General features: G+C 40.4%; 1 protein-coding gene across 3 annotated transcripts in view; it reads left to right on the top strand.

The window, feature by feature from the left end:
• LOC308080976 (uncharacterized protein) overlaps positions 1–21,303 on the top strand; it is a 1,029,623-nt gene that overhangs the window by 844,809 nt on the left and 163,511 nt on the right. The gene's annotated exons all lie outside the window — the stretch shown is intronic.

The raw sequence follows: 21,303 nt of genomic DNA, 5'->3' as shown, positions 1-21,303 counted from the left end.
AGTCAAATGTTTGCCTATTATCACATGCCCAGAATAGGGATGTTACGTGCTTAAGTTGGGTACCAGAACAGTTTACAGTTGTTTGTCCTAAATGTATGAATTATGTTCGTAGTTATTTGACCTCAGCTGCATTAGAACAGCTTGTTTCAAGTTTAATATTTTGTTTATTATTTTCTAGTTCATATTATACACCTATAAACTGCCTTTGATTTCAGGTTTGTTTTTAAAAACTAGTCAAAACAATAAAACCCCTATTTTTATGACATAGATGACATCTCTCCTGGTGGGGGCTCCTCACTGGCAGCTGAGCCAGTAGGATACAACAGCAGTGGCAACATAGAAATGTGTGGGGAACGTATTGATATGATGACAAAATTGGGTGGGGTAAAACATATCTCTATATATATATATATATATATATATATATATATATATATATATATATATATATATATATATATATATATATATATATATATACATATATATATATATATATACATATATATATATATATATATATATATATATATATATATATATATATATATATATATATATATATATATATATATATATATATATATATATATATATATATGTGTATATAATTGGCAAAAAAAAAGAATGTATGCGTAGAGCAGAGAGGGCCACTAAATGTCCACCCTCACTCCAGGGACCATATCTGCACTCACCAGTAGTACACTGTAAACCCCTTCACTCAAATTGCCCATAATAGTCAGAATGTAGGGATATTAGTGAATATTATTCAGTGTAAGATTTTATGTTTATGTATTCCTTTTTTCAAATTTCATTTAGTAATACTTATATTAAATGTATGAACAAACACAAATACATTGGACCTAAAAAAAAATACAAAGACCGTCATTGTTCTATAGTTAATGGATCATTTGCATTTCACTTTCAGCCTGGCCAAGCGACTTCTCTCCTTTAGGCCTAATACTAATAATGAAATAAAAATGACAACTGTGTTGTCCCCATAAATCTAACCTCTAAATGTTGTATTTCATCTGAGCAATGTGCGCTGCTTCCCAGCCTCGCTCTCTCACGGTGTTGCCATGTCTGCTTATTATAAGCGACTTTGGGCTTGTTTTTCTACGACGTCTTTCTATGAAGACACGTTGTGAGCTTCTAGATCGGCTATTTTCAAGTTGGATGCAGCTCATTTTCTCATCTTTCACCAAAAGTAGCAGATCTACAAGCTCACAACACAACGTTTGCTTGTAGATCTGCTAAAGCCAAATGTTTGCCTATATTATCACATACCCAGAATAGGGATGTTATGTGCTTAAGTTGGGTAGCAGAACAGTATACAGTTGTTTGTCCTAATCTCATTTTATGAATTATGTTCGTAGTTATTTGACCTCAGCTGCATTAGAACAGCTTGTTTTAAGTAGAATATTTTTGTTAATAGTTTTTTTAGTTCATATACACCTATAAACTGCCTTTGTTTTCAGGTTTGTTTTTTAAACTTTACAATAAAACCCCTATTTTGATGACATAGCCATAGGCCAAGCAGTCTAGAACAGGGTTTGTCTCGTCCTCCTGGTGGGGGCTTCTCACTGGCAGGTGAGCCAATAGGATGGGGAACGTATTGACATGATGACAAAATTGGGTGGGGTAAAAAAAAGAAAGAAATATATATAATTGGCAAAAAAACAAAAAAAACAACAGTGGGTTAAGAAAGTGTGAATGTATGTGTAGAGCAGAGGAGGACAAACTTTGATGATGGAGAGGGCCACTAAATGCCAACCCTCCCTCAGGGACCACATTGTGTATCTGCACTCTCACCAGTAGTACACTGTAAACCCTGTCACTCAAATTGCCCATAGTAGTCACAATGTAGGGATATTATTGAATATTATTCAGTGCAAGATTTCATTTTTATTTATTACTTTTTCAAATTTCAAATGCATTTAGTAATACTTATATTAAATGTATGAACAAACACACAGCTTGTAGATCTGCCATTTTTTTTAAATCATGAACATTTGTGCAAATGAATATATATATATTTTTTTAAAAAGCATTTTCTAATAAAATCTTTGGTTCTGGAGTTCCCTGGAACTAAAATATTTTGAGATGGGGGTCCGCAGCCAAATACATATAATGTTGACTTAAAAAGGTTTGAGCGCAACTGAAAAAAAGAAGTTCCAGAAAACTGTCAGGATTTAGAAGACATTTGTAGAATTGGCCTCACGTCTTCATGGGTTTCGTGGGGTCTGCATGTAGCCCATCTACGGTTTTAGAGAATATATTCCACATTGAAAAAGATTAGAAAAAAATCATACATAAATATAGAGCAGCTAAAACATATTGAGGGTTCATTATAAATGTGTATTTATTCTAACAGGTTGTAAATGTATCTAAAGAGGACAGGGAGTGTTTCTCTGCAATGTACTGTAGATTATAATAATAGTTAGTGTTAGTGTAGTTAGTGTAACATTTAATGGACACTAAAACCACCTGACCTCTTATGTCTCATAATGTCATTAAGTTGTGTTGGCCTGATATCATTCTGATGTTGTTAGACTTTGATACTGAACATGTTTAAACAGCTCATATAATCATAAAGTTTAACATCTAGCTGTGACATTTAATGAAGCACTTTATTCATACAATGATGCATACAGTAGTAGTATCTGAAAACAAAGTTACCTACATCATCAGACACAACATAGTATATCTCTGCTGTCCAACGCGAACCTGCTAACTCCAAAACGCTCATTGTTCAGGAAACGAAAAAACTAAATATATGTTTTTCAGGAAATGAAGAAGACCGTATATTTTTAAAACAAAGCTATACTGCCTCATCAAAGTTGGTATAGTGACTTTATATATTGTCAGATACTTGCATGTGTCATTATATTATCAACACTTTACCCAAATTCAGCGCAAGTGGAGTTAGTAGTTTCAGACGAGCAGAAATCAAGCTGAAATGGAGTTAGGAGTCCGAACAACAATAGTTCCAATCGCTGCTGAGGGAGAGGTTTCAAAAGGGTATCAATTCCCAAAAGCTAACAATGGATCTCCAAGCTCACAATGCATCACAACGTGTGAATTAATGCCCTGATGCTTCATGACACTTATTATGTAGGCCTACAATAATAAACAGGACTTTAAATATTACAATAACTTCTGCAAAGAGGTAGTAGAACCAGCGCCGACAGAAATGCTATGAACTCCTTTCTTCTTGTCACATTGCTCTCCTCATTAAACACTTCATAGAATTTAGAAATATAATTACTTGTTTTCATAACATTAGCGTCAGTGCTAAGTTTGATAAACAGGTACACTGTATAGTTTTAACAGACTACAGGGAGAAAAACCGTGCCGTTTAGTTTGTTTATGTGCTGCGTGCTCCTTCTCTCTCACTGGCTGCGTAGTGGCTCTGCCTGCAGGAGAGGAGAGAGGGAGAGTTGCGTGGTATTGACGGACAGTTTGAGGATCCAATGGAGTTGTTAGGTTTTGTCAGAGATGCTTTTTAATAGTTTTCATTGGTTCAAATTTTTTTTTTTTTACACAGACGTAAAGGGTGTGAAAAAAAAAGAAGCTGAAAATGGAGTTAGCTGGTTCGTCCTGGACACCGACGATATGTAACCCCTGTGCTGACTTAAATGATGTGCCCTATAAGACAGTGGTTCTCAAAGTGGGGTCCGGAAACCCACAGGGGTCGTTGGGTGGCTTCCAGGGGGTCCTTAGCTATATCAGTTCATATGGCATCAAACCCTATGTATATCGGCCGATCTACAAGCTCAAGAAAAGGTTTAAGAACAAATGTGCCAAGAGATGCCTCTTATAGGGTAAAGCCTATTAAATATTAATAATAATAATAATTACTATTATTGTTTATTATTATTACCCGTATACCTTTATTTGTATAGCACCTTTCAAAAATAAGGTATAAAGTGCTTTACCGTAAAACCGTAGAAAAGTGAATACAATCCCAGTTTAAGATAAACAAGATAAAAGTGAGTTTTGAGAAGAGATGTAAAAGGTGACACTGAGTTTGCCTGCCTGAGATCCCCAGACAGGAAGTTGCAGAGTCAAGGGAACCACATAGCAAAAGCCTGGTCACCTTTAGTGACAAGCTGAGACTTTGGAACCATCAGTAGGGCCCTGCTGGAGGATCTCAGGCAGCAGCCAGGCTCATAGGGAGTTAAAACATCTCAGATATAGGCAGGAGCCTGACTATTCAAAATGGTTACAATGTTTTTTTTTTTAAAGTAGTAAATGTGAAAGTGAAAACTCACAGGTAACCAATGAAGGGCAGCAAGGACTGCAGGGGCAATGTGTTTAATTTTAATGTGCGTCAAAAGCCTGGTAGCAGCGTTTTGTATCGGTTGCAATCTTTGTATATTTCACTTTCTGATACCCTAATAAAGTGCATGGCAATAGTCAAGTCTGGAGGAGATAAAAGCATGGGTGAGCTTTTCTAGGTCTGCAGGGGTAAGGATTAGTCTGACTGTGGCTAGCTGTCTCCTTTGGGCAAAGCAGGATTGAAATAGAATGGATGTACTGCTATATAAACGTAATGTTCTGGTAGGATGTAGAATGGGGTCACTGCTATATAAAAACATTCACACCAAATCTCTTCGGGCGGAAACAGCAGATCTACAAGCTCACAACGCGACACGCTGTGAGCTTGCCTTGTAGATCTGCTATTTTTGCCAAATGTTCACTTATTATGACATGCCCAGTTACAAGTAGTACAGTAGGTAGCAGAACAGTTGTTCATCATAACCTCATCTTATGAATTCTCTATTAGTTACATTATTTGACCTCAGTTAAGTTGTATAGCAGAACATTTGGTCGTTTTAACCTCATTTTATTAATTATGTTATTAGTTTATTAGCCACACTCAACTGAGTGTGTTAATATACTGCTTTACAACTTACTTACTTACTTACTTACTTAGTCCTCTTGCACTTCTTATAGATGAGGCAGCGGGGCTGTCATCTAAGGCGCGTAGAGCCAATTGTAGCAACCAGGTTTCTCCATCTGGGTCTGTCGTGGGCAAGGTGTTGAGCTTGTGCCAGAGTCACATCACAAGCCTTTAGGTCCTGGGCTATTACATCCAGCCAGCGGGTGCGGGGGGCGCCTCTGGGACGTCTCCAACCGGCTTGCTGGGGATTGAAGGCCAGGATGGTGCTTGTTGGGTGTTCCACGGGCAGGCGGATGATGTGGCCATACCAGCGCACTCGTCGCATTGCTGCAAGGCGGGATGCTGGGAGCTGTTGGGTTTTCTCTCTTAAAGCCCGGTTTGTGACATGCTGGCTCCACGTGATGCCTTCGATCCTCCTGAGGGCTCTGGAGTCGAAGCCATCGAGCCTGGCCGCCAGAGTGTTATTCAGCGGCCATGTTTCCGAGCCGTACAGGAGGACAGAAATGACAGAGGCATTGTAGACTCTGAGCTTTGTCTCCCTGGATATGTGCCGGTGTCGCCACAGCGGTCTCCATAGGGACTGCATGACGGACGCTGCAAGGACACGGCGTCGGTCGACCTCTATTTTGAGGTTGCCGGTGTTGGACACTGTCGAGCCCAGGAACTTGAATGTTGGGACAAAGTGGACAGGGGTGCCATCAAACAGAAGGGGTGGTGGGTCAGGTCCGTCGCCTACGTGCATAAGTTCGGTCTTGTGCCAGCTTATCTTCAGGCCGAGCTTTTTGGTCTCCTCGTCAAACACGCTGAGGGCTTCAGAGAGCTGATCGGCAGTCTCACTGAACAGAGTGGTGTCATCAGCGTATTCGAGGTCCTTCAGAGTGTAGCTTCCGAGTGACACCCCGGGGACCCGCTCACAGACTCTTGACATCAGGTGGTCAATGACACAGTTAAAGAGTTCTGGGGCAGCGACGCAGCCCTGCCTTACCCCGCTGTTTATGGGGAACCACTCGGAGTCCCGACCATTCACACGCACACAGCTTTCCGCACCATGGTACAGCTGCTTGAAGAGTGTGGTGATTTTTGTTGGGGCGCCGAGGGACTTCAGGATGTTCCAGAGGGACCCGTGGTCCACAGTGTCGAAGGCCGCCTTAAGGTCAATGAAGGCAATAAACAGGTGCCGGTCCTTTCTGAACTCCCGGGCCTTTACTATTAAGAGCCGGAGAGCAGAGATGTGGTCGGTGGTGGAGCGGTTGGGCATGAACCCAGCTTGTTGTTGGCGCCGTCTGCTTCTGGTTGCAGGTAGAGCTCGTGTGAGTAGGATACGGGTGAAGAGTTTACCGGGGATGGAGAGGAGTGTGATGCCTCTATGGTTGCTGCAGGTCAGCTGATCTCCCTTTCGCTTCCAGAAGGGAAGTATAATACCCCGCCTCCAGTCATCAGGCAGCGACTCAGAGACCCACACGAGGTTGATAATCTCTGTGAGCCAGAGGATGATGTTGTCTCCCCCGGCCTTCAGCATCTCTGCTGTGATGGTACATATGCCAGGGGCTTTGCCGTTCCTGAGCTTTGTCAGGGCTGCTTTGACTTCGGCTGGGGAGACGGGGGTGATGGAGCAGTCCGGGTTTGTGGTGGAGTGTCTGGTGAGAGTGGGGTCTTCCGGGGCAGGGGGATGGTTTAGGAGCTCGCTGAAATGCTCCTTCCAACGGCTGATGCAGTCGGCTTCAGTTGAGAGGACGTTGCCGGCCCCGTCCTTCACTAAGAAAGAGCGCTGGCGGGGGCCTGCTTTCCCTTGGCGGAGGAGGTTGAATAGCTGCCGCAGGTTGTTATTTTGGGAAGCCGTCTCCATGGCTGTCGCTTGATTGCTCCAAAAGTTTTCCCTGTCGCGCCGGATAGAGATGTTGCGCTGGCTGTTGAGGCGCCGATACAGGTCCAAGTCCCCTCGCAAACGGGCAGCTCGTCTGTTGTTTACGATGTCCAGTGTGTTCTGGGATATCCAGGGCTTCTTGGGGGCAGGTCTTGTTCGCCCGATGGATTCTGTGGAAGCCTCAATGACCTCATTTTTAAAGTGGGGCCAGTCCTGGGGTGTCCCACTGGAGAGAGCATTAAAGCGGTTTGCGATAGAGCACCTGTACCTGGCATGTTGTAATTTGAATATTCTTGTTGATAGTCATTTTGTTTTTTTATTATGTCCTTGATTTCCAGTTTGTTTAGTTTGTGTGTGTGTGTGTGTGTGTGTGTGTGTGTGTGTGTGTGTGTGTGTGTGTGTGTGTGTGTGTGTGTGTGTGTGTGTGTGTGTGTGTGTGTGTGTGTGTGTCCCCGCAAAAGTAGACACCTGATCACTCCTGATGTTCCAAGAGAATATGATATTATATATAATATTATGCCATATCAAGTATTTTAAATATTCAAAAATATTGTCAGTCACTGTAATAGTAACATAAGAAAGGTCAGGTCTATAATAAATTAAACTTGCATTTATAATGTATGATAATGCACTCACAAGACAATATTGTTAGTATTACTGTAACAGTAACATAAGGGGAAGAAAGTGTAACACTTTACTTAAAGGTCAGGTTTATAATACATAATAATTGCATTTATAATGTATTGCACTCGTAAGACTTCATAACACTCATTAAAAATGTTTGTAATTACGCATAACTACTTATAACAAGGTTTATGAATTATTATAAGTGCTGGTCATTCACAGATGTTGATGCATTTCCAATAAAACTTCCTCACACACATGGAATATAAAAACATACTGTATATATAATCAATGAACCTGGCATACCAGACGATTTTGTCCAGGAATTAATTAGAGGGATGATATATATTACCCCAAAAACAAACTGGCAAAGTTGGGAACAAAACATGCACCCATAGATGTCCGCTGGTCTGTATATCTGACCTAGCCGTAGAATACGACTCTCGTAGACGTATTTATGATTCTGACGTCAGAATCATAATCATAAATACGTCTACGAAAGTCGTATTTTACGGCTATATCTGACCCTGGAACATGAACCCTTGATTACTGTTTAAAGTTCAATTTATTAAATGTAGAGAGAACTCTGGTCTCAGATAATGTTCAAGGACCACTGAGGCTATAAAGCAGAGACATGACATTAAAATACAATGTGGTTATAGTAATACTATTACTTTGATAGCCACATCTACTCTAGTTTGTGTCAGCAATAATAATATCATTATGTTTAGACCTCTGATTTTATTTTGTCTGTTTCAATTGTGACAAAGGTCCTGTGAAAACCCTTCTTGACCATCCCTCATTTAGGGTTAATATAATATATATATATAAATATATACATATATATATATATATATATATATATATATATATATATATATATATATATATATATATATATATATATACTGTTATATATGTTTATATAGCAGCACTTCACTGCTATACTGGTGTGTTGTGTACGTCAGTTCACTTCAGTTATTTTTCTGTCCCTAGTTCTTGACCTCCGTTAACCATTTAAACCCTATACAGTATACTGGTATAAATGAGGACCCCCAGGGGTCTATCCTTGGCCCCCTCATGTTGTCCCTCCACACCATATCTCTTCGGTGAACAAATCTGCTATAGCCTAATGTTCACCTATTATGTCCAGAATAGGGATGTTACTTTATGTGGTTAGGTTGCAGAGTGTTTCTCTGCAGTTTATAATAGTTAATGTACTACTGTGTGTAAAAGCCTGGAGATCAAGGCTAGTTAACCACTTACAGCTTATTGTCTCCGCCAGGCCGAAAGGCATGGCGAGAGAGTATGTTTTGCCCCCTGTCCGTCCGTCCGTGTGTCCGTCCGTCCGTCCGTCCGTCATTCTGTCATTTTGTGTACAGCTAATCTCCGGCACCGTTGGCTTGATCGCAGAGAAACTGTGCACACACACTCCCTGGATGCCAGAGCAGAACCTCTGCCCCAAATTTTTCACCTGGGCCTGTTATAGCGCCACCAGGAGGCCGACTTGTGCAAAACACATTTTTGGACAGTACTCCTACAGATTTTGGCCAAAAATCCCGTAAATCGGTACACAGTATCTCTATAGTCATTAAAATAAATGGCTAATTTCAGATTTTTCATATTCCATCCTGATTGGCAGAAATTGCCTTTCAAAGTTTGCAGGAGTACTCCGTTTCGAACAAAATGCCTCAAATCATGAACACAGCATGCAATTTCCGTGAAATTTTGCACACTCAGGGCTCTATTCAGGGTGAAATTTGAACAAACCACTAATTACGGATTTCGGACTAGGCAAGAGGCGTTTCCCCGCAAAATTCGGTATTCTATGGCACCCCCCTCACCCGCCAAACACCTGAGCTACCCGTTACATTATGCATAGGTGTGGTTTGGGCGTTACAATGATAAAACCAATCACCGTGCCAGAAGCCATTGCCTTTAAGAGAAGACTGCGCTAGCCGTCATCCCGATCCAATATATGCTCTAGCCTATCTACCTGTCTGCACTGTTGCCTGGTCTGATTATTATAAGCCACATTGGGCTTGTTTTCCTTCTTTTTTTTTTTTTTATCCAAATACATTTTTATATTAATTTGTAGCCTATTGTGTTCACAATAAGCTTGTCATATTAGTCAGATCTGGAATAGTATATGAAAGCCATTTAAAATATGTATACTATTGGTACACACCGGCTGCTCCCAAATAATTAATTACATCATGTTGCGACAACGCTCCTACGTGGTACACAGACAAACAGTAGCACATGGGTATAATAACTTGGACAGTTTTAGGAAAGGTCTATAGCCTATGTACTCACGTTGGCTGTTATCGTTCTATTTCCACCATTCTAATGGATTCCAGGGGTGTGTAAACATCTCTGAAGTTGCTCCATAGTTTCCTCTGAAGTGACGCAGTTAAAGTTAACTTACATCCATATTGTCCCCGTTATCTTTCATCATCCACCTTTGTTCAGTAATCCCGAACAGAGCTAAACTTTAAGTTTACATCAATCAAAGCCTCTCAAACCCAGACACATTGCTGCGATGCGTATGTGCGTCGCCTACCTACCCAAAATAACAGACATACAAGCTATCAACGGCGCTGCGTCATGTCGTGTCGACAGCTTACAGATCTGTTATTTTGGACAGCATACAATGAGGCGCGCGCGCGCCACGGAGTAGCCTATCACTAAACCAAAAACATTACATTACGTGGTCAACAACATACTAGACATGTAACTTGCTTGGAGCTTTTAATGCAGTGGTTCTCAACCTGTGGGTCGAGACCACAATGGAGCACCCAACGCCTGGCGAGCTTGTAGATCTGCTATTTTCACAATATTTATCTGTGGAACCGAGTCAAACAAAATGGGGGGGGTCCCCAGTTCAAATATGGTTATTTTGGGGGGTCATGAACGTAGCGTTTACGCGGGGAATATAATAATAATATAGGCTAATATATGTAATATAGGCTATAATATAATATTCACCCGCAGCATGGGTTTAATGAGACAGCAGCCAAAATGAAAATCACACTATGATCCGATCATCTTATAAAAAATGTAAGTGCTTAAGATTTTAGCCCAAACCCAACGGGACCCGACCCGGCCCGTCGGCACCGGCTGAGCCGGGTCTACGTTTTTTTTACATCCAAATAAATTTACATATTAATTAATTTGTAGCGTAGGCTATTGTGTTCACAATAAGCAACTTGTCATATTAGTCAGATCCCCAAGAGTATATGAAAGCCATTTAAAATAGTTATATATTCTTACACAGCTGATGCCAAATAATTAATCAACAAATCGCAAAAATGATTACGGTTATTCTATGAAACATATATTTCATAGAATAACCATAATCATTTTTTAAATGGTTATGGGGCAGGGTATATTTATATAGCCCTATTTGCTCCAAGCTGTTTTTTAAATAAAATATAGACTGTTGGAAGAATTAACGAATTACCAAGATTTAATGAGAAATAAGGCTTCTTTAGAAAAATGACTGACGGGCTGGGCTGGGTCTAATTTGTCAATTATTAGTCGAGCCGGGCTGAAATATTTAGGGGATATGAAAGCTCTAGTTAGTAGTTTGAAGTGCTCATGTGGACTTATAGTTGCTTCTTTTTGTTTTCATAGACCTGCGGACTGCGGTTGCTTATTTCTCGCCAAGGCTGGCAACACGGCTCATGGTCCAACGCACAAAGCCATTGTAGTGTCTGTGTGCACTTGACGGGTGATTTTATAAACCAGCGGGTGGTATTAGATTCCACTATCCCCCCCCCGAAACCCGTACCCATGTGTGTCTGTAGAATTGCAATGTGGGGGATATAGCAACAACACGCCCACGGGCACACCTCCATGCGCAAATAACGGTGTCGGCATAATGGTGACGGGTAGAGCAGGTGCTAGAATAACCTATTGGGGCGGCGCAGGTCCATTATCCGGATTTAACGTGGTTTAGAGGGGGAGAAAACTGCCACAGAATAGAGCGGTCATTCCCATTAGGCCAAGGAAGAAATGCCATTTGAAAATGTTTAAATCAGCCTCATGGTGGCGCTGTAACAGGGCGATTCGTGTTTTTACCTATAACTGCACCGATCAGTGTAAAACTTTGTATGCACACTCTCTAGAGGCCAAGGAAAAACCTTTGCCCTGCATTTTTCACATTTGCCTTTTATAGCGCCACCAGGAGGCAGACTTATGTAAATCATATTTTTTTATATAAAGCATTCAGATTTGATCCAAATTTCACGCAAATCGGTACACATGATCTCTATAGTCATGTGATCAAAACGAATCTGTTTGATTTTTCATATTCCATCCTGATTGGCTAACATTGACATTGACACAGGAGTGGCCCGTTTTGAACAAAATGCCGCGAATCATGAACACAGCGTCCGATTGCGGTGAAACTTTGAATGCACATTTGCACTACGTTGAGGAACAAATGCCACCCTTTTAACATTGGCCTGTTATAGCGCCACCAGCAGGTCAAATTTAGCAAAACACATTTTTAGAACAAAATGCCTCAAATCATACATGCAGTGTCCGATTGCCGTGCACGGCCTAGGAATAAATGGCACCCTTTTCACATTGGCCTATTATAGCGACACCAGGAGGCCAAAATAACCTACCTGACCTGGCGGAGACCTGTGCTCCGAGGAGCACTTTTTTACTTCTGTGACCAGGAAAGTGACCAGGGACCAGTTCCTTGACGCCCCCCCATTTCCCCTCTCCACACCAAATATGTAGGAGTAGTGAAAACTGTGTTTAGAAGAAAATAATACATGGTGGAACATTTAGTTAGGTAGAAATCTAAGTTTATACAATTTCAAAATCAAATATGACTTATGATAATTATGTTGTGTATGCTATCTTAAATATAACTGGATCCATATTTTGATGTCTACAAACTACTGTGACTAGTTGACCAATAAATATAATGGTTCATCTTGGTTATCATCCTATCAGGGTTCATCGGCAGAGACCAGAGTCTCCTGTACCCAGCTGTGTCTCCATGAAGAGTGACAATTCTATGGGTTTACCTCTGGTCTTCAAAGATGGACACCACTCTACTGACCAGAGGTCAGATATCATACGATTATTGATCCGACTATTCATACTTGTTGATTTTCTACATCACATCCAACGTACTGTGTGTGTGTGTGTGTGTGTGTGTGTGTGTGTGTGTGTGTGTGTGTGTGTGTGTGTGTGTGTGTGTGTGTGTGTGTGTGTGTGTGTGTGTGTGTGTGTGTGTGTGTGTGTGTGTGTCAAACACATAGGGTTTAACCATTGAAAACCCTATACTGGTATGAACGAGGACCCCCAGAGGTCTATCCTTGACCCCCTCCTTTTGTCCCTCCACACCAAATCTCTTCAGTGAAAACAACAGATCTGCTATAGCTGAATGTTCACCTATTTTCACATGTCCAGAATAGGGATGCTACTTTATGTGGTTAAGTTGGGTAGCGGAACAGTACAGTTGTTTTGTCCAGTCCAATAATCTTTATTGAATTCTGTTCTTAGTTATTTGACTGCTGCATTAGAACAGCTTGTTTTAAGATGAACATTTTTATTGACTCATTTAGTTTTTATTATACACCTATAAACTTTATTTGTTTTCCAGTTTATTTCGTTTTTTAATCGTCCTCCTGGTGGGGGCTCCTCACTGGCAGGTGAGCCAATAGGATACAACAGCAGTGGCAACACAGACATTTGTGGGGAATGTATTGACATAATGACAAAATTGGGTAAAAACAATAAACAAAGAGTAAACAACTTTGATGATGGAGAGGACCCCGAAATGTCAACCCTCACTCCAGGGAACACATTGTGTATCTGCACTCTCACCAGTAGTACACTGTAAACCCCAACACTCAAATTGCCCAGAAGAGTCAAAATGTAGGGATATTAACACATAATTCAGCGTAAGATTTTGTTTTTTATTTTTTTTTTTAAATGTCAAATGCATTTAGTAATACTACTTATATGAAATGTATGAACAAACACAAATGCATTGGACATAAAAATTACAATGAACTTCAAATGGGTCATGTAAACTTGCAAACTTGGAATTGAAACAGCTGAAATCAATATATCAGTGTTTGGATAATGACCCGTGGGCAGCATTAAGTTACATTGGGGGCTTCATGTGGCCAGTTCCCCATCTATGGTTGTAGAGAATATATTTCACATTGAAAACATGTATAAGAAATAACACCAAATTCTACATAAATATGAAGCAGCTAAAACATGTTAAATGTCCATTAAAAATGGATAATAATGTGTATTTATTCTAACAGGTTATAAATATGTCTAAAAAGGACAGAGTATTTCTGTGTAGTTTACTGTAGATTATAATAATAGTTAATGTTCAACATTTATTAGACACTAAAACCACCTGACCTCTAATGTCTCTGTCATTGTGTTGTGTTGTCCTGATATAATCCTGAATGATGTTGGTAGACTTTGATACTGAACAACATGTTTAAACAGCTCATATAATCATAAAGTGTAACCTTTAGCTGTACAATTTCAAAAAGCTTAGTTCCTACCTTCAGTTAACCACTTACACCCTATTTACTTCTGTGACCAGAAAAGTGACCAGGGACCTTATTTAACAACATACTGTACATGTTGTGTATGCTATCTTAAATATAACTGGATCCATATTTTGATGTCTACCAACTACTGTGACTAGTTGAACAATAAATATAATGGTTCATCTTGGTTATCATCCTGTCAGGGTTCATCGGCAGAGACCAGAGTCTCCTATACCCAGCTGTGTCTCCATGAAGAGTGACAATTCTATGGGTTTACCTCTGGTCTTCAAAGATGGACACCACTCTACTGACCAGAGGTCAGAAATCATACGATTATTGATCCGACTATTCATACTCGTTGATTTTCTACATCACATCCAATGTACTGTGGATTTTTTTTGCCTAGGGCACCAAATTGCCTAGCACCGGCCCTGTGTGTGTGTGTGTGTGTGTGTGTGTGTGTGTGTGTGTGTGTGTGTGTGTGTGTGTGTGTGTGTGTGTGTGTGTGTGTGTGTGTGTGTGTGTGTCGGTTTGCGTGTGTGTCGGTTTGCGTGTGTGCGTGTGTGCTCACACACACACAGACACACAGACACACAAACACAGAGAGACACAGAGACACACACACACACACACACACACACACACACACACACACACACACACACACACACACACACACACACACACACACACACACACACACACAGTGAAAAGTTCTCTCTCTCTCTCTCTCTCTCTCTGAGAGAGAGATGAAGCAGGGACCCCATTGTATAAAGTTGTGTTGCAGATTAAACTTTTTCATAGATTTCATAGATAGCTTAGGCTGTCATCAGTGTTGTGTAAATTAATGTTTTTTGTAAATTTCAGACATTTAACCACTTAAACCTTCAATAGGCTAATTAGTACTTGATTTGCTCCTTTCCCCCCCTACACCAAACCTCTTTGCCGGTTAATGTTCCCCTGAATAGGGATGCTATAGGGTTCAAGTGGTTAATGTAAAAAAAAAAAAGTCCTATCACACAACAATTGTTTGCACCACCTATAGCAGCTCTGAGGATCCCCTAGGGGTCCCGGACCCCCTGTTGAAGATCCCGGGTCTAAAGTAAAGTATATATGATTAGAACATGCTTAAACATTCGACAATTAAGGTCTAATATTTCTACAATTGCTACACATTGATCCAAAACCTGTATATCCAGTCATTTTGGGGCATAAACTAGAAGTTGAAGGATAAATGAAGTCTGATAATGATGTACCGTGCATGTTCACATCATGTATACTTTACTTTACTTAAGACAATTTTTCAAATATTATGTGTTTTAACATTTTGGACAAAATGGCCAATTTTACATCGAGGCACCCAGATGTCCCTAGTGCCTACCTATCTGTATCCTGTAGTATAGCTGAATAGGATGGGGTAGGACTACGCTACTGTATTTTAATATCAGTCATAATGTTGGTAGCCTACTTGGAGAAGCAAATATTTTCTCAGTGTAAAAAGGTTGAGAACAACTTATTGATTTCAAGAGTTGGGTCAACTACTTGCATGATTCGTCACATCACAGTTTGGAAACGAATCCTGGGCCAGTTTTAAGACGTGTGTTTGGTGGGGATCTTTAAAGTTTAATAGCCGGGGTACAATTGTCTTTGCACAGAAACATCTTGTAAAAATACTTTTACTTGTACTCATAAAGTACATTTCAGAGCCTGTACCTTTTTACTTTTACTCGAGTAATTATTTGAATGAGTACTTCTACTTTTACCAAAGTCGTTTTTTACACAAGTAATTGTACTTCTACTCGAGTACAGAATGTCAGTACTATTCCCATCTCTGCCCGTTCCCCCCCTCCACACCAAATCTGTAGGAGTAGTGAAAACTGCATTGTGTTTAGAAGAAAATAAGACATGTGTGCGTGCGTGCGTTCGTGCGCATTTAATTAGATTATTGGTCTTACCATTAATTATTCATATTTTTTTCTCTCAAAATATAACATCCAATAACCAGAGCAACATTCAATATGAAAAGTGTGTGTGTGTGTGTGTGTGTGTGTGTGTGTGTGTGTGTGTGTGTGTGTGTGTGTGTGTGTCCTCCACAGAGACCATCAGCAAACTTCCCAGGTTTCCAGTTGTCAGGCTCAGGAATGTCAAACAGACGTGGACTCCATATTTAAGGTGTGTTAATGTACAACAACACCTTTTCTTCATCTGCAAATTAAATTAAAAATGATTGGTTGTTCACAATGGAGACGCTTACAGGGAAGTATTTTGGGGCAAGTAAATTTGTGTGAGGTGTACAGCGGACATGTGAATAGTTTTTCCCTGCCTGTTTGGTATTTTGGGGAATCATCTGTGTGTTGGTGTGTGAGGTGCAGTGAGGTGCAGTAGGAGGGTGTTGTTTGAAAATCAGCAGCACCCTGCAGTTTTGATATCAACAAGGACCATGATTTAGGCGTGTGTTGTCAGCCTGCAACAGCAGACCTGGTATAAGCATGTACATTGTTATTCTCAGTACCAAAACCACACATAACCGCTTTATATAGGCTACATTATTATATGATTGTCAGTTTTACTTAGTTATGAAGCCCTCAGTGAATCACATAATAATGTAATAATAATTTGGTCCCTGCTCCTTTCTGGCATTTGTCACTGTATATTTGAACATACGCCAAAATGTGTTTTCTGCATTTAACCCATCCTAAGTATTTGCACAGCCAAAATAAATTTCACTTACACCACAGATACAAAAAAGTGAATGTTACAGAAATATATTGTGATATTCATCACATGATATCTGGAGTCATGTGACAATTGGCGTCAAACTGAGTTTTAATATTCCACACTCTTTGGCTTCCAAAATCAGTGGGAGGTGCCCACCCCTTTCTAGTTGTGTATACTCTGCTTTTGGCAGTCTGTGTAAGGTGCAGTAGATTTGATGACACAAGAACATCAGTTTCTTTACAGAAATTACATTTCCAAGGCTGCATGACATTCTAAAAATACACCTACACTATTCCTCCTACATGTAATGAAAAGTGATTATTGTATTGGTCATGATTGAACCCATCTGCTACACACCCACTGATAATAATTCAGATAATCCAACCCACCATGCCACTTTGATGCAGGTATAGTCCACCACGCCATTGACTGCATTATACACTTGTTTACCAAAAATAGGGCCATTCATCTTTAATCTCTACTCTTCAAATCAATGGACTTACAATCAATTCAATATGGTTGTTGTTGTTGTTGTTGTTGTTGTTGTTGTTGTTGTTGTTGTTGTTCTTGATGATGTTGTTATAATTATCATCATTACATTTTGTGTTTCAGCTGGTTGAAGAGAAGGTCGTAACATTTGTGAAGGAAGAGCTGAAGAGGTTCCAGAAGGTTCTGATGACAGATTACCCAGAATGCTTAGAGAGTCAGAGGAAGTTGTTAGACAGTGAGGAGGAGCATAGGAGGAGCTTCAGAGAGGGAGCTCTGAAGACCACACTGCACCTCCTGAGGAGTGAGAAACAGGAGGCGCTGGCTGACATCCTGGAGAGCAGTAAGAATATTTTTTTTACAGCTTGAACATAATGGAGAGCAGTAAGAAAGTCTTTATTCACAACTTAAACATAATGGAGAGCAGTAAGAAAGTCTGTATTTACAGCTTTAACATGATGGAGAGGACAAAGTATGGCAATATGATATATATATATATATATAAACAACTCTGTGGTAAATACAGACATTTCTCTAAGGAGAGCTCTACTTTAACTAGAAACAATTCATACACATTAGATTACAAAACTACTAGCTTGTAACTTGTTATTGCTGAGGGAATTCCTACAAAATGTTATGACACACAGACACAGAAACTCGCTGACAGCACACATGATATTACCCTGTCATGCTGCATGCATGTGGGCAGTGTAATTAACGTATCAGAAATGTAGTGTTTTTAAGACTACATTCCGAGACATATCCCTACAGCCGTGTCTGCTTCAAAATCACCGTGGCAAAGTGGGTCGGGGAAGATCTGGATGGTGAGCCTGTGGAACAGGACTGTGTGCACAACCGGGCAATTAAATATAATTAACTTTAGTATATAAATAAACATTATACTCACCAGTGAGATTCCTGGCTGCTCGTGCTCACACAACTCAATGAATGCTTCACCGATTAGTATTTAAATAATGGGGTAGCCATGAATTGTAATTAAATACTGCTAATAATACTAATAATGATAATAAAAACAAATATTTGTGTAGCACCTTTCATGACATAAAATGCAGCCCCAAGTGCTTTACATAAAAAGATCAACGAAAGAAAATAACACAATATTAAACAAGTTAATTAATTAATTAAAAACACAATCAAAAACATGATCAAGAACAAATTAAAAGGAGGCCAGATCAAAATTAAATCAATAAAATAAAATAGCAAAAACAAGACAAAAATAAAATGGAATCAACTAAAAGCAAAAGTAAAACGGTGGGTCTTGAGCTTGCTTTTAAAGCCATCTATGGTCCTTGCCTGTCCTATATGTAGTGGGAGCTTGTTCCAGGCCATTGGCCCATACAAGCAGAAAGCTGCTTCGCCATGTTTTTTAGAATTCATGTTTGGCACCTCGAGGAGGCCAGCACTAGATTAACTATCTTGTCTGCATTTGATGACACATTTCTAATGAAACATGGTTTAACTTCACTAGAGGCAGGATTAAAGATTATTGTTTGTCCAATACTTTACTCCTAAATAACTATCTAAAAAATGACTGGCTGGATTGCCATGGGATTGTCTGTGAACCTTCAGGAACCACAGAGGATGTAGTCTCAATCTCCAGGCTTTTATTTTTTAGTTTTGCTCAAAAATAAGAGCCTGGACCAGCCTGTTGACGTTCCTGGAATAGGAAGTGTTTCATTTTCCCAACCAACCAGAGTGCAGTGAGCGTCGCTCCAAATGTTGTGACGTCAGGGCTATCAATGTTGCACATTGGGGAGGAGGAGGGGCGCGGGCGGGACGGACAAATCGGTGAACCAATAGGATCCGGCGGAAATTTTCTCAGGAGATTTTGAACCCGCCTCTTTAGACATGATATCAGACTCGCTAGGGCAGTCTACAGAGGATGGCTCCTACTGATAACTTTAGTTATATGGCCTTTCATATAGCGGCATCATTAGGACACAATGTCCACTTGCACACATACTCCTCCTACACAACATATCTGTACCACTACTGGATATTTTGCCATGCAATTTGCTATGGACCTGCATTCTGTCGAGATGATTGATTTTGGTGATCCAATAGTCTTTCCTCCAGCACCACCATTAGAACAAAATGTGCACATAAACACACAATTTTTCAAGATCTAATGTCACAAAACTGGCTGAGTACATTCATGTTAGCTAGAGGATGGCCAGTGGTCTTTGTTCTAGTGACAAATTACGTTAAAATGTTCCTTTGTGCACAGAATGTTTCAAAATCTTATTGGAAGTTTATATTGAAATCGAATGCAATCAACAAGAATGATGTCATCCTGCAACATAATGACCCAGCATAACAAAAAGATGGTCATCCTGTTAACACAACCTCTCATTTGAGGACCACAGTGACCGACCACAGCAAAACTCTGACAATAACACATACATCATTTTTCTTTCCTGCATTATTTCACCTGGGAGAGTCACAACTTTTCTTAAACCACATCAGCTGATCATGTAAAGTTAGTCTTTCATACGATTGTGCAGTAATGTAACAAGATCAATACCTCTCTTCTTACGTCATGTCAAGTAAAAAATGCTATATTTCTCAATCACCATCTGGTTAATGTGTTTGGTATCATTTACATTAAAGTTGCTGTAGACGATTGCAGCGCCCAAATGCGGCACTATACTTCCATCACTATACGGCACTATACAACCCATCTGTTGCAAAGGTTTCCTTATTTCCCTGAGTTATGTCTGTGAGGCAGCACTCATGCAGTTTGCACCACTGTAACAGAGTGCCTGCCCACCAAGTGTCTCTTTAGGGAAAACCGCTACCATACCCAGCGAAAACGGAGGCAACACAAATAAGGTCAAACTAATTTACTCAAATGATTATTTCACAATCATAATATTATTTTAGGAATGCTTATATTCTGCACCTTTTATATAAAAAATATCTAAACCATCTTTAGCATCTTATTGAGCGGCCGTAGCTTAGTGGGTAGAGGGGCTGCCTGGGTAACAGAAGGTATCAGGTTTGATTCCCAGCCCGGCAATTTAATGAGGTGTCCCTGAGCAAGACACTTAACCCCTAACTGTTTCCCCCTGCGCCCATGTCTGACAAATAAAACAGACTTTCCCCTGCAGGAAGTAGGTCTAAGCTAATGACTTAGTATTATTATTGGTGTTTTCCATTCTTTCCTTTTCTTTTTTAGAAACCCTTGCTGCTGTCAGTCAACGACAACTCAAGTCTAATCTCAGGAAGAAGTGTGAGTGTTTATCTGAGTGGATTGAAAAAGAGGGAAAACAAAAAACACCTCTGAATCAGATCTTCACAGAGCTCTACATCACAGAGGGGGGGAGTGGAGAGGTCAATAAAGAACATGAGGTCAGACAGATTGAAGCAGCATCCAATAAACCAGCTAGACCAGAAACTACAATAAAATATGAAGACATCTTTAAACCCTTACCCGGAACACATGAACCAGTCAGAACAGTGATGACGAAGGGAGTGGCTGGCATTGGTAAAACAGTCCTAACTCAGAAGTGCGCTCTGGACTGGGCAGAAGACAAAGCCAACCAGAATATCCACTTCATGTTTCCATTAGCTTTCCGAGAGCTGAATTTGGTAAAGAAGAACTACAGCTTGGTAGGACTTCTTCATCATTTCTTTGGTGGAAACACGGAAGCAGACATATCCAGCTTGAAGGGGTCCCAAATTGCGTTCATCTTGGATGGATTAGATGAGTTTCGGATTCCTTTAGACTTCAAGAACAATGAGATCTTAACTGATGTCACGAAGCCAACTTCAGTGAACGTGCTGCTGACAAACCTAATCAAGGGGAACCTGCTTCCCTCTGCTCACATCTGGATAACCTCACGACCTGCAGCAGCCGATCAGATCCCTTCTGATTATGTTGACAGGGTGACAGAGGTGAGAGGGTTCACTGATCCCCAGAAGGAGGAGTACTTCATGAAGAGATTCAGTGATGAGAACCAGGCCATGGCATTCATCTCACACATCAAGACATCACGGAGCCTCCACATCATGTGTCACATTCCAGTGTTCTGTTGGATCACTGCTGCAGTTCTGGAGGACATTTTGAGAACAGAGGAGAAAGGACTGCTGCCAAAGACCCTGACTGCGATGTACCTCCACTTCATGGTGGTTCAGTCCAA

This window comes from Gymnoscopelus braueri (genome assembly GCF_963280865.1).
Source record: "Gymnoscopelus braueri genome assembly, contig: SUPER_24_unloc_1, whole genome shotgun sequence".
Classification (NCBI taxonomy): Eukaryota; Metazoa; Chordata; class Actinopteri; order Myctophiformes; family Myctophidae; genus Gymnoscopelus; species Gymnoscopelus braueri.
This window is presented reverse-complemented; position numbering and strand designations above follow the sequence as displayed.